This window comes from Hordeum vulgare, chromosome 7H, assembly GCF_904849725.1.
Source record: "Hordeum vulgare subsp. vulgare chromosome 7H, MorexV3_pseudomolecules_assembly, whole genome shotgun sequence".
Lineage (NCBI taxonomy): Eukaryota > Viridiplantae > Streptophyta > Magnoliopsida > Poales > Poaceae > Hordeum > Hordeum vulgare.
In genome coordinates, this window is record NC_058524.1 from 263,325,348 (window position 1) to 263,337,516 (window position 12,169).

Below are 12,169 nucleotides of genomic sequence, written 5' to 3' on the forward strand. Positions count from 1 at the left end.
GTGGAGTTCAGCGAAGCTCTCCAACCCTTGGGCCGTGACCTTCCTAGAGCACTTCTCCCGCAACATCTGTGCCAAGAGGCTGACCGGTGGGATGATAGTGAAGGAATTCTTGGCGCAGCGCCTGGCGCCCCTTCACGCACATTCCAGGCCCTTGTGGGATTTCGAGTCCGGTGACAATCAGCTCAGGCTCTGGTCCCAGGACCTTCCTACTTAGGAGCTGAACAAGGTCATGGCGATCCTGCTGGGCGGTGACCCTGGTGACCTCCCTGAGGCTCCAGTGCCACTGTACCGCCTCGATGACCAGGAAGACCTGATTACCGCGATGCCTGCCTTCGATGAGCGGTGGCTCCTCCCGGCCGAGGGCTCTAGTCCGGTAAAGGTGTCATCGGATGACACCTCCGGTAGGGGACTCGGAGAAGACCATCGACAACTGCCCGGCGAGCGCGCCTCCCCCGTCACAGGTCGTCCTTCTGCGCGAGCTCGAAGATGATGATGTCACCGGCAAAGTCCTCGCGGTGATCTCCTCGCGCCTAGCCAGGACCTCCAAGGGACCCGCGTCGACCCCCCGCGCTACGCAGTCCATGTGCATGCTCGCCCCTTGGGAGGACGGGGCTGAGCCGTCCTTGGCGCATCCTGCCTTCGTCGGTGGAAAGCTCGAGGCACCGGGCTCGCCTCCCTCCGTGGGGGCCCCTGTCGCCCCTGCCGTCATCAGGGCAGGGAGGAAGAGAAGATGGGCCTGTTGGAAATATGCCCTAGAGGCAATAATAAATTAGTTATTATTATATTTCTTTGTTCATGATAATCGTTTATTATCCATGCTATAATTGTATTGATTGGAAACACAGTGCATGTGTGGATACATAGACAAAACACTGTCCCTAGTAAGCCTCTAGTTGACTAGCTCGTTGATCAAAGATGGTCAAGGTTTCCTCACCATAGGCAAGTGTTGTCACTCGATGACGGGATCACATCATTAGGAGAATCATGTGATGGACTAGACCCAAACTAATAGACGTAGCATGTTGATCGCGTCATTTTGTTGCTACTGTTTTCTGCGTGTCAAGTATTTGTTCCTATGACCATGAGATCATATAACTCACTGACACCGGAGGAATGCTTTGTGTGTATCAAACGTCGCAACGTAACTGGGTGACTATAAAGATGCTCTACAGGTATCTCCGAAGGTGTTCGTTGAGTTAGTATGGATCAAGACTGGGATTTGTCACTCCGTATGGAGAGATATCTCGGGGCCCACTCGGTAATACAACATCACACACAAGCCTTGCAAGCAATGTGACTTAGTGTAAGTTGCGGGATCTTGTATTACAGAACGAGTAAAGAGACTTGTCGGTAAACCAGATTGAAATAGGTATGCGGATACTGACGATCGAATCTCAGACAAGTAACATACCGAAGGACAAAGGGAATGACATACGGGATTATATGAATCCTTGGCACTGAGGTTCAAACGATAAGATCTTCGTAGAATATGTAGGATCCAATATGGGCATCCAAGTCCTGCTATTGGATATTGACCGAGGAGTCTCTCGTGTCATGTCTACATAGTTCTCGAACCCGCGGGGTCTGGACACTTAACGTTCGATGTTGTTTTATGCGTATTTGAGTTATATGGTTGGTTACCGAATGTTGTCCGGAGTCCCGAATGAGATAACGGACGTCACGAGGGTTTCCGGAATGGTCCGGAAACGAATATTGATATATAGGATGACCTCATTTGGTTACCGGAAGGTTTTCGTGCATTACCGGAAAAGTTTCGGGCTCATCGGTAGTGTACTGGGAGTGCCGGGAGGGGTGCCGGGGACCATCAGGAGGGGTGTCACGCCCCAAGGGGTCTCATAGGCTATGGGAAGAGATAAACCAGCCCCTAGTGGGCTGGAATAAGTTCCCACTAAGGCCCATAAGGTTTGAGAAGGAAGAAACACAAGGTGGAAAGAGTTTCCAAGTAGGAAGGTGGAATCCTACTCCAAGTAGGATTGGAGTAGGACTCCTCCACCTCCAATTTCGGCCAAACCTTTAGGTTTCGAGGCTGTCACCTCTAGATCACGTTTTTGCCGAGCTCGGGCGGAGCTCTGCTGAGATTAGATCACCACCAACCTCCGGAGCGCCATCATGTTGCCGGAGAACTCATCTATCTCTCCGTCTCTCTTGCTGGATCAAGAAGGCCGAGATCATCGTCGAGTTGTACGTGTGCTGAACGCGGAGGTGCCGTCTGTTCGGCACTAGATCGGAGCGGATCGTGGGACGGATCGCGGGACGGTTCGTGGGACGGTTCGCGGGGCGGATCGAGGGACGTGAGGATGTTCCACTACATCAACCGCGTTCACTAAAGCTTCTGCTGTGCGATCTACAAGGGTACCTAGATCGGAACTCCCCTCTCATAGATGGACATCACCATGATAGGTCTTCGTGCGCGTAGGAAATTTTTTGTTTACCATGCGAGATTCCCCAACAGTGGCATCATGAGCTAGATTCATGCGTAGATGTAATCTCGAGTAGAACACAAAAGTTTTTGTGGGCGGTGATGTGTGTTTTGCTGCCCTCCTTAGTATTTTCTTGATTCCGCGGTATTGTTGGATCGAAGCGGCTCGGACCGACATTACTCGTACGCTTACGAGAGACCGGTTTCATCGCTACGAATAACTCCGTTGCTCAAAGAAGACCGGCGAGTGTCGGTTTCTCCAACTTTAGTTGAATTGGATTTGACCGAGGAGGTCCTTGGATGAGGTTGAATAGAAATTCATATATCTCCGTTGTGGTGTTTGCATAAGTAAGATGCGATCCTACTAGATACCCATGGTCACCACGTAAAACATGCAACAACAATTAGAGGACGTCTAACTTGTTTTTGCAGGGTATGCTTGTGATGTGATATGGCCAACGATGTGATGTGATATATTGGATGCATGAGATGATCATCTTGTAATAGTTAATATCGACTTGCACGTCGATGGTACGGCAACCGACAGGAGCCATTGGGTTGTCTTTAAACTAACGTTTGAGCTTGCAGATGCGTTTACTATATTGCTAGGACGTAGCATTAGTAGTAATAGCATGAGTAGCAAGACAACCCCGATGGCGACACGTTGATGGAGATCATGGTGTGACGCCGGTGACAAGAAGATCGTGCCGGTGCTTTGGTGATGGAGATCAAGAAGCACATGATGATGGCCATATCATGTCACTTATGAATTGCATGTGATGTTAATCCTTTATGCACCTTATCTTGCTTAGAACGACGGTAGCATTATGAGGTGATCTCTCACTAAAATTTCATGACGAAATTGTGTTCTCCCCGACTGTGCACCGTTGCGACAGTTCGTTGTTTCGAGACACCACGTGATGATCGGGTGTGATAGACTCAACATTCACATACAACGGGTGCAAAACAGTTGCACACGCGGAACACTCGGGTTAAGTTGACGAGCCTAGCATGTGCACACATGGCCTCGGAACACATGAGACCGAAAGGTCGAGCATGAATCATATAGTTGATATGATTAGCATAGAGATGCTTACCACTAAAACTATTCTCGACTCACGTGATGATCGGACTTGAGATAGTGGATTTGGATCATGTACCATTCAAATGACTAGAGAGATGTACTTTTTGAGTGGGAGTTCTTAAGTAATATGATTAATTGAACTAATTTTCATGAACATAGTCTAATGGTCTTTGCGAATTACGATGTAGCTTGCGCTATAGCTCTACTGTTTTTTATATGTTCCTAGAGAAAAATTAGTTGAAAGTTGATAGTAGCAAACTTTGCAGACTAAGTCTGTAAAACCGAGGATTGTCCTCGTTGCTGCGCAGAAGGCATATGTCCTTAATGTACCACTCGGTGTGCTGCACCTCGAGCGTCGTTTGTAGATGTTGTGAACATCCGACATACACGTTTCTGATGACTACACGATAGTTCAGTACAAAATACTTAATGGCTTAGAAGCAAGGCGCCGAAGACGTTTTGAAACGTCACGGAACATGAGAGATGTTCTAAAGAGATGAAATTGTGATTTCATGCTTGTGCCCTTGTTAAGAGGTATGAGACCTCCCACAAGATTCTTTGTCCACGAAGTAAAGGAGAAAAGCTCAACCGTTGAGCCTGTGCTCAAATTATCTGAGTACGACAATCGCTTGAATCAAGTGGGAGTTGATCTTCCAGATAAGATAGTGATGGTTCTCCAAAGTCACTGCCACCAAGCTGTGAGAGCTTCGTGATGAACTATAACATATCAAGGATAGATACAATGATCCTTGAGCGATTCGCGATGTTTGACACTGCGAGAGTAGAAATCAAGAAGGAGCATCAATAGTTGATGGTTAGTAAAACCACTAAGTTTCGAGAAAGGCAAGGGCTAGAAGGGATACTTCGTGAAACGGCAAAGCAGTTGCTGCATTAATGAAGAGACCCCAGATTAAACCCAAGCCCGGGACTAAGTGCTTCTGTTATGAGGGGAACGGTCACTGAGGCGGAGCAACTCTAGATACTTGGTAGATAAGAAGGTTGGCAAAAGTCGAAAGAAGTATATTTGATATACATGATGTTGATGTGTACTTTACTAGTACTCCTAGTAGCACGAGGGTATTGGATACCGGTTCGGTTGCTAAGTGATTAGTAACACGAAATAAAAGCTACGGCATAAACGGAGACTAGCTAAAGGCGAGGTGACGATACATGTTGGAAGTGTTTCCAAGGTTGCTATGATCAAACGTCGCACGCTCCCTCTACCATCGGGATTGGTGTTAAACCTAAATAATTGTTATTTGGTGCTTGCGTTAAGCATGAACATGATTGGATCGTGTTTATTGCAATACGATTATTCATTTAAATAGAATAATGGTTACTCTATTTGCTTGAATAAACACCTTCAATGGTTTATTGAATCTCGATCGTAGTGTCACACATGTTCATGATAATGGTGGCAAAAGATACGAGGTAATGATGATAGTACCACTTACTTGTGGCACTGCCGCTTGAGTCATGTTGTTATAAATTGCATGAAGAGGCCCCATGCTAATGGATCTTTATACTCACTTGATTTTGAATCACTAGTGACATCTAAATCATACCACATGAGCAAGTCCTTGTTTTCATTGAGATGAAACAAGATAGTAACTTGTTGGAACTGATACATTTTGATGTATGCAGTCCAATGGGTGCTGAGGCACGTAGTGGATATCATTATGTTCTTACTTCAATGACAATTTGAGTAGATACAAGAGTATTTACTTAATGAATCACAAGTTTGAAATATTGAAAAGTTCAATTCTGTTTCGGAGTGAAGTTCGTCGTAACAAAAGGATAAACGGTCTATGAGATGATCATAGAAATGAATATCTAAGTTACGAGCTTTGGTACGCTGTTAAGACAATGTGGAAATTGTTTCGCAGTTCATGCCACCTGGAACATCATAGTGTGATGATGTGTCTGAACGTCATAGCCACACACTATTTAGTATGGTGCATGCTATGATGTCTCTTATCGAATTACCACTATCGTTTATGGGTTATGCATTAGAGACAACCGCATTCACTTTAAATAGGGCACCGCGTATTTCCGTTGAGATGACACAGTATAGACTGAGGTTTAGAGAAATCTAAACTGTCGTTTCTTGAAAGTTTGGGGCTTCGACACTTATGTGAAAAAGTTTCAGTCTGATAAGCTCGAACCCAAAGCGGATAAATACATCTTCATAGGATATCCAAAATAGTTGGGTACATCTCCTATCTCAGATCCGAAAGCAAAGTGTTTGTTTCTAGAAAGGATCCTTTCTCGAGGATAGGTTTCTCTCGAAAGAATTGAGTGGGAGTGTGGTAGAACTTGATGAGGTTATGGAAGCATCACTTCAACTAGTGTGTAGCAGGGCGCAGGAAGTTGTTCCTGTGGCGCCTACACCAATTGAAGTGAAAGTTGATGATGGTGATCATCGAGCATCGGATCAAGTTACTACAAGCCTCGTAGGTTGACAAGGTCGCGTACTATTGCAGAGTGGTACGGTAACCCTGTCTTGGAGGTCATGTTGTTGAGCAACAGTGAACCTACGAGTTATGGAGAAAGCAATGGTGGGCCTGGATTCCGACAAATGGCTGGAAGCCATGAAATCCGAGAGAGGATCCATGTACGAAAACAAAGTGTAGACTTTGGAAGAACTACTTGATGGTCATAAGACTATTGAGTCAAGATGGATCTTTAAAGGGAAGACAGACGATGATGGTGATAAGTCACTATTAAGAAAAGCTCGACTTGTCGCAAAGATGTTTCCGACAAGATCAAACAGTTGACTATGATGAGACTTTCTCACTCGTAGCGATGCTAAAAGTCTGTTAGAATTATGTTAGTAGTTGATGCATTATTTATGAAATATTGCACATATGATGTCAAAACATTGTTTCCTCGACGATTTCCTTGAGCAAACATTGTATGTGATACAACCAGGAGGTTTTGTCGGTCCTAAAGATACTAGCAAGTATGCAAGCTCTAGCGATCCTTCAATGGACTGGTGCAAGCATCTGGAGTTGGAATATACACTTTGATGAGATGATCAAAGATTTTGGGTTTGTACAAGGTTTATGAGAAACTTGTATTTCCAAAGAAGTGAGTGGGAGCACTATAGAATTTCTGATAAGTATATGTGGTTGACATATTGTGGATCAGAAGTAATGTAGAATTTCTGTAAAGCATACAAGGTTGTTTGAAAGGAGTTTTCAAAGGAATACCTGGATTGCGCTACTTGAACGTTGAGCATCAAAGATCTATGGAGATAGATCGAAAGCGCTTGATAGAAGTTTCAACAAGATGCATGCCTTGACAAGTTTTTGAAGGAGTTCAAAATAGATCAGCAAAGAAGGAGTTCTTGGTTGCGTTGTAAGGTGTGAATTTGAGTAAGACTCAACACCCGACCCCGGCAGAATTTGAGTAAGGTCGTCTTCTATGCCTTGGCCGTAGAATCTGAAGTATGCCATGCTGTGTACCGCACCTGATGTGTGCCTTGACTCAAAGTCTGTTGAGAGGTACAGAGAATGATCCATGATTGAATCACTAGCAGCGGTCAAAATTTATCCTTAGTAACTGATGGACTAAGGAATTTTTCTCGATTATGGAGGTGATTAAAAAGTTCGTCGTAAAGGGTTACGTCGATGCAAGCTTTGACACTAATCCGAATAACTATGAGGAGTGAAACGGATTCGTATAGTAGAGTAGATATTTGGAGTATTTCCGAATAGCCCATAGTAGAAGCATCTATAAGATGACATAAAGATTTGTAAATAACACACGGATTTGAAAGTTTCAGAACCGTTGACTAAAACCTCTCTCACGAGCAAGACGTGATCAGACCCCATAACTATATGGGTGTTGGATTCGTTGGAATCACATGGTGATGTGAACTAGATTATTGACTCTAGTGCAAGTGGGAGACTTTTGGAAATATGCCCTAGAGGCAATAATGAATTAGTTATTATTATATTTCTTTGTTCATGATAATCGTTTATTATCCTTCTATAATTGTATTGATTGGAAACACAGTGCATGTGTGGATACATAGACAAAACACTGTCCCTAGTAAGCCTCTAGTTGACTAGCTCGTTGATCGAAGATGGTCAAGGTTTCCTGACCATAGGCAAGTGTTTTCACTTGATAACGGGATCACATCATTAGGAGAATCATGTGATGGACTAGACCCAAACTAATAGACGTAGCATGTTGATCGTGTCATTTTGTTGGTACTGTTTTCTGCGTGTCAAGTATTTGTTCCTATGACCATGAGATCATATAACTCACTGACACCGGAGGAATACTTTGTGTGTATCAAACGCCGCAACGTAACTGGGTGACTATAAAGATGCTCTACACGTATCTCCGAAGGTGTTCGTTGAGTTAGTATGGATCAAAACTGGGATTTGTCACTCCGTATGACGGAGAGGTATCTCGGGGCCCACTCGGTAATACAACATCACACACAAGCCTTGCAAGCAATGTGACTTAGTGTAAGTTTCGGGATCTTGTATTACGGAACGAGTAAAGAGACTTGCCGGTAAATGAGATTGAAATAAGTATGCGGATACTGACGATCGAATCTCAGGCAAGTAACATACCGAAGGACAAAGGGAATGATATACGGGATTATATGAATCCTTGGCACTGAGGTTCAAACGATAAGATCTTCGTAGAATATGTAGGATCCATTATGGGCATCCAGGTCCCGCTATTTGATATTCTCCGGGGAGTCTCTCGGGTCATGTCTACATAGTGCTCAAACCCGCAGGGTGTGCACACTTAAGGTTCGACGTTGTTTTATGCGTATTTGAGTTATATGGTTGGTTACCGAATGTTGTTCGGAGTCCCGGATGAGATCACGGACGTCCCGAGGGTTTCCGGAATAGTCCGGAAACGAAGATTGATATATAGGATGACCTCATTTGGTTACCGGAAGGTTTTCGTGCATTACCGGAAAAGTTTCGGGCTCATCGGTAGTGTACTGGGAGTGCCGGGAGGGGTGCCGGGGATCATCACGAGTGGTGTCACGCCCCAAGGGGTATCATGGGCTATGGGAAAATATAAACCAGCCCCTAGGGGGCTGGAATAAGTTTCCACTAAGGCCCATAAGGTTTGAGAAGGAAAAAACACAAGGTGGAAAGAGTTTCCAAGTAGGAAGGTGGAATCCTACTCCAAGTAGGATTGGAGTAGGACTCCTCCACCTCCAATTTCGGCCAAACCTTTTGGTTTTGAGGCTGTCTCCTCCCCTCCCCCCCCCCCTCCTATATATAGTGGGGTTTTAGGGCTGATTTGGGACAACTTTTGCCACGGTAGCCTGACCACATACCTCCACGGTTTTACCTCTAGATCGCGTTTCTGCGGAGCTCGGGCGGAGCCCTGCTGAGATTAGATCACCACCAACCTCCGGAGCGCCGTCACGCTGCCGGAGAACTCATCTACCTCTCCGTCTCTCTTGCTGGATCAAGAAGGCTGAGATCATCGTCGAGCTGTACGTGTGCTGAACGCGGAGGTGCCGTCTGTTCGGCACTAGATCGGAGCGGATCGTGGGACGGATCGCGGGACGGTTCGTGGGACGGTTCGTGGGGCGGGTCGAGGGAGTGAGGACGTTCCACTACATCAACTGCGTTCACTAACGCTTCTGTTGTGCGATCTACAAGGGTACGTAGATCGGAAATCCCCTCTCGTAGATGGACATCACCATGATAGGTCTTCGTGCGCGTAGGAAATTTTTTGTTTCCCATGCGACGTTCCCCAACAGGGCCAACGTCGATGATTAAGTGACTCATCTTGGCACGCCCCGCGCGTCCATCATCCGCTCATGGGTGATTCCCTTTTTGCGTGATGTCCAGGGAAGCTGCCTCGCTAGAGGCGAAGAAGAAGGTCGGCGTCAAGCCAAAGGCGACTCATGACGAACCGCCGGCCCTTCCCAATGCGTCGCCGACTACCGGAGAAGAAGGGGAGACTCGCGAGGCGACCTCTCAGGACTTCGTCGCCGAGCCTTCCGAGCCCCCGAACCGTCTTGAGGCGGTCACGGCGGGGCAGTTGCCCGAGGGGCAGGCTCTCGAGGCCTCTCAGTCCACTGACCTGCCAATACTCGCAACCTTCGAGAAGCCTCTAGAGCCCACTATCCTTCGTGACGATGCCTCCCTGACCAAACCACCCGCGGTAGCACTAGAGGCTCCTCAAGAGGAGATCCTGAAGACTTTGGTATTCACCCAGGGCATCCTGAACAAGGCATTTGCCGCCCTGGGCAAGGTCGCGGTCGCGATGGCGAAGGGCAAGAAGGAGGACAAGGCCGCTCGTGCCGCACACGACGAGGCGTTGAAGGAAGCCGAATCCTCTCGCGCGGCGCGCGAGAAGGCGGTGAATGGGGCGCAGCGGCTGCCAAACACTGCGATGAGGCGGAGACTCGCCTGAAGGCCTTCCAGGAGGAGCAAGCAAAGCTTCGCCTGCGGGAGGAAGAGCTCGAGGCGCGCAAGACCAAGCTCGCCGCCCAGGAGGAAAAGCTGTCCCAGGAGGAAACTTGCCTGGGCGCGAAGCAAGCGTGCTTGGACGAGCAGGAGAAGGAGATCGCCTCGAAGAAGGCCCATCTTTATGCCAAGGAGGAAGCCCTCGCCGCGGCCGAGAAGAAGAAGGCCGTGGAGCTGGTCGGCTTCCCTAACGTTGAGCTTAGGCTTCCCATGGTGCTCCACACCCTCTGCCAGGGCGGGTTCGACGAGCCTCTAGCCACCCTAGAGGAATACATCGTCGGGCTCGCGGTGGAGCTCCCCGTGGTGTTGGAGGATGCCGTCATCCAGGTGGACGAGGTCTTGGACAGTGAGTGTCGTGACCTCTTTTCTGAGGCAGCGACACGTGTCTTCAGTCACCTTCTTCTTCGTGATCGGGGGTTTGACTTCGACTCTGTGATCCTCTCGGTCCCCATTGAGGTCCGCGACAGCGCGGCGGAGGCGGTGAGGGGCCCCGTGGAGGCGTTGGTGAAGTGGTTCGCTCGGGTCGCAGTTCCCTCCTCTCCGGATGCCGCTAAAGATGATGACGGGGAAGACAACACCACTAGCGCCGATGACAAGCCCCCTGAAGATGGAGCGACCGGTGGCGGCGGTTCCTCCTGATTTCTCCCTCCTGTTTTTTTGCAATGCACATCGTGCCTCGTGGAGGCATCAAACTCATTTGCATTTTCAAGAACTTGCTAAAGCTTGTAATAACTGCCTAGCTCCTGGAATGTTTTCCTCGCCTCGTTTCTTTCATGTTTGTTGTGATACTCTGCATCGGAGGGGCCCACCCCGCACGTACCTACGCCACTAGTGGACCGACCGGAAACCAGGACGGCCCAAAGGGATGAGGGGCTACGAGCACAATTAGGCCCCTGAGTCGCGATGCTCAGGGGTCCCCCTTGACGTGCGAGCAGACCTCATGAGGGGATCGCAGCGAGGATTTTGAAACTTCAGAACATCTTCAGTGCTCTGCGTCGGTAGGGCCCGCCCCGCGCATACCTCCGCCGCGATTGGACCAACTGAAAACCAGGACGGCCCAAAGGGGGAGGGGCTACGAGCATAGTTAGGCCCCTGAGTCGCAATGCTCAGGAGTCCTCCTTGACGTGCGAGCAACTCCAACGTCCCTCCTAAGAAGCTAACAATTTGCGAGTCCCGAACTCCTTCGGCACTCTGTGTCGGCAGAGCCCGCCCCTGCGTACCTCCGCCGCCGTTGGACCGCCTGGGCGGCCCAAGAGGGAAGGGGCTACGGGCGCAGTTCATGCTCCTGAGTCGCGATGCTCAGGAATCCCCCTTGACGTGCGAGTGACTCCAGCATTCTACCTGAGAAATTATAAGTGGCTTGTTTAGCGCACTAGGCTCTGCATCGGCAGGGCCCGCTCCGCGCGTACCTCCATCATTGTTGGACCGACCGGAAACTAGGACGGCCCAAGAGGGAAGAGAATACGAGCGCAGTTAGGCCCCTGAGTCGCGATGCTCATGGGTCCCCCTTGACATACGAGCGGCTCCGTACGTCCAGTTGTCTATCCGCCACACTAGGCGTGGGCGTGGTCTCAGGAGGACTGGGTTGGCTTCCTGGCCAGTTGTGGGCATAGTCATTGGTGGACTGTGTTGATTTCCTTGCCAGCTGCGGGCATAGTCATTGGCAGACTGAGTCGATTTCCTTACCAGCTGCGGGAATAGTCATTGGTGGACCGAGTTGATTGCCTTTGTCTTCTCCCCAGGGTGGAGCGTAGGGCTGCCACTAGGCGTGGGATGGACCCCTCCGCGTCCTCGGGGGTCCTTGGGCGTATATAGCCTCGGCTCGTTATTACGTGAGAGTGTCACGGCGGGGGTGTATTTGGGAGGTCGCGAGGATGCTTTGTCCTCACGAGTGTCCCTACCCACGAGGCATTAGGCGCCTGATTCCTTTTTGGTCTTCACCCAGTGCGGAGCATAAGTCATCCACTAGGCGTGGGAGGGACCCCTCCGCATCCTTGGGGGCCCTAGGCGTATACAGCCTCGGCTCGTTATTACGTGAGAGTGTCACGGTGGGGGTGTATCTGGGACGTCACGAGGACGCTTTGGCCGCGCGAGTGTCCCTACCCCCAAGGCATTTCTTGCCTGATTCCTTTTTGGTCTTCACCCAGTGCGGAGCATAAGTCATCCACTAGGCGTGGGAGGGAC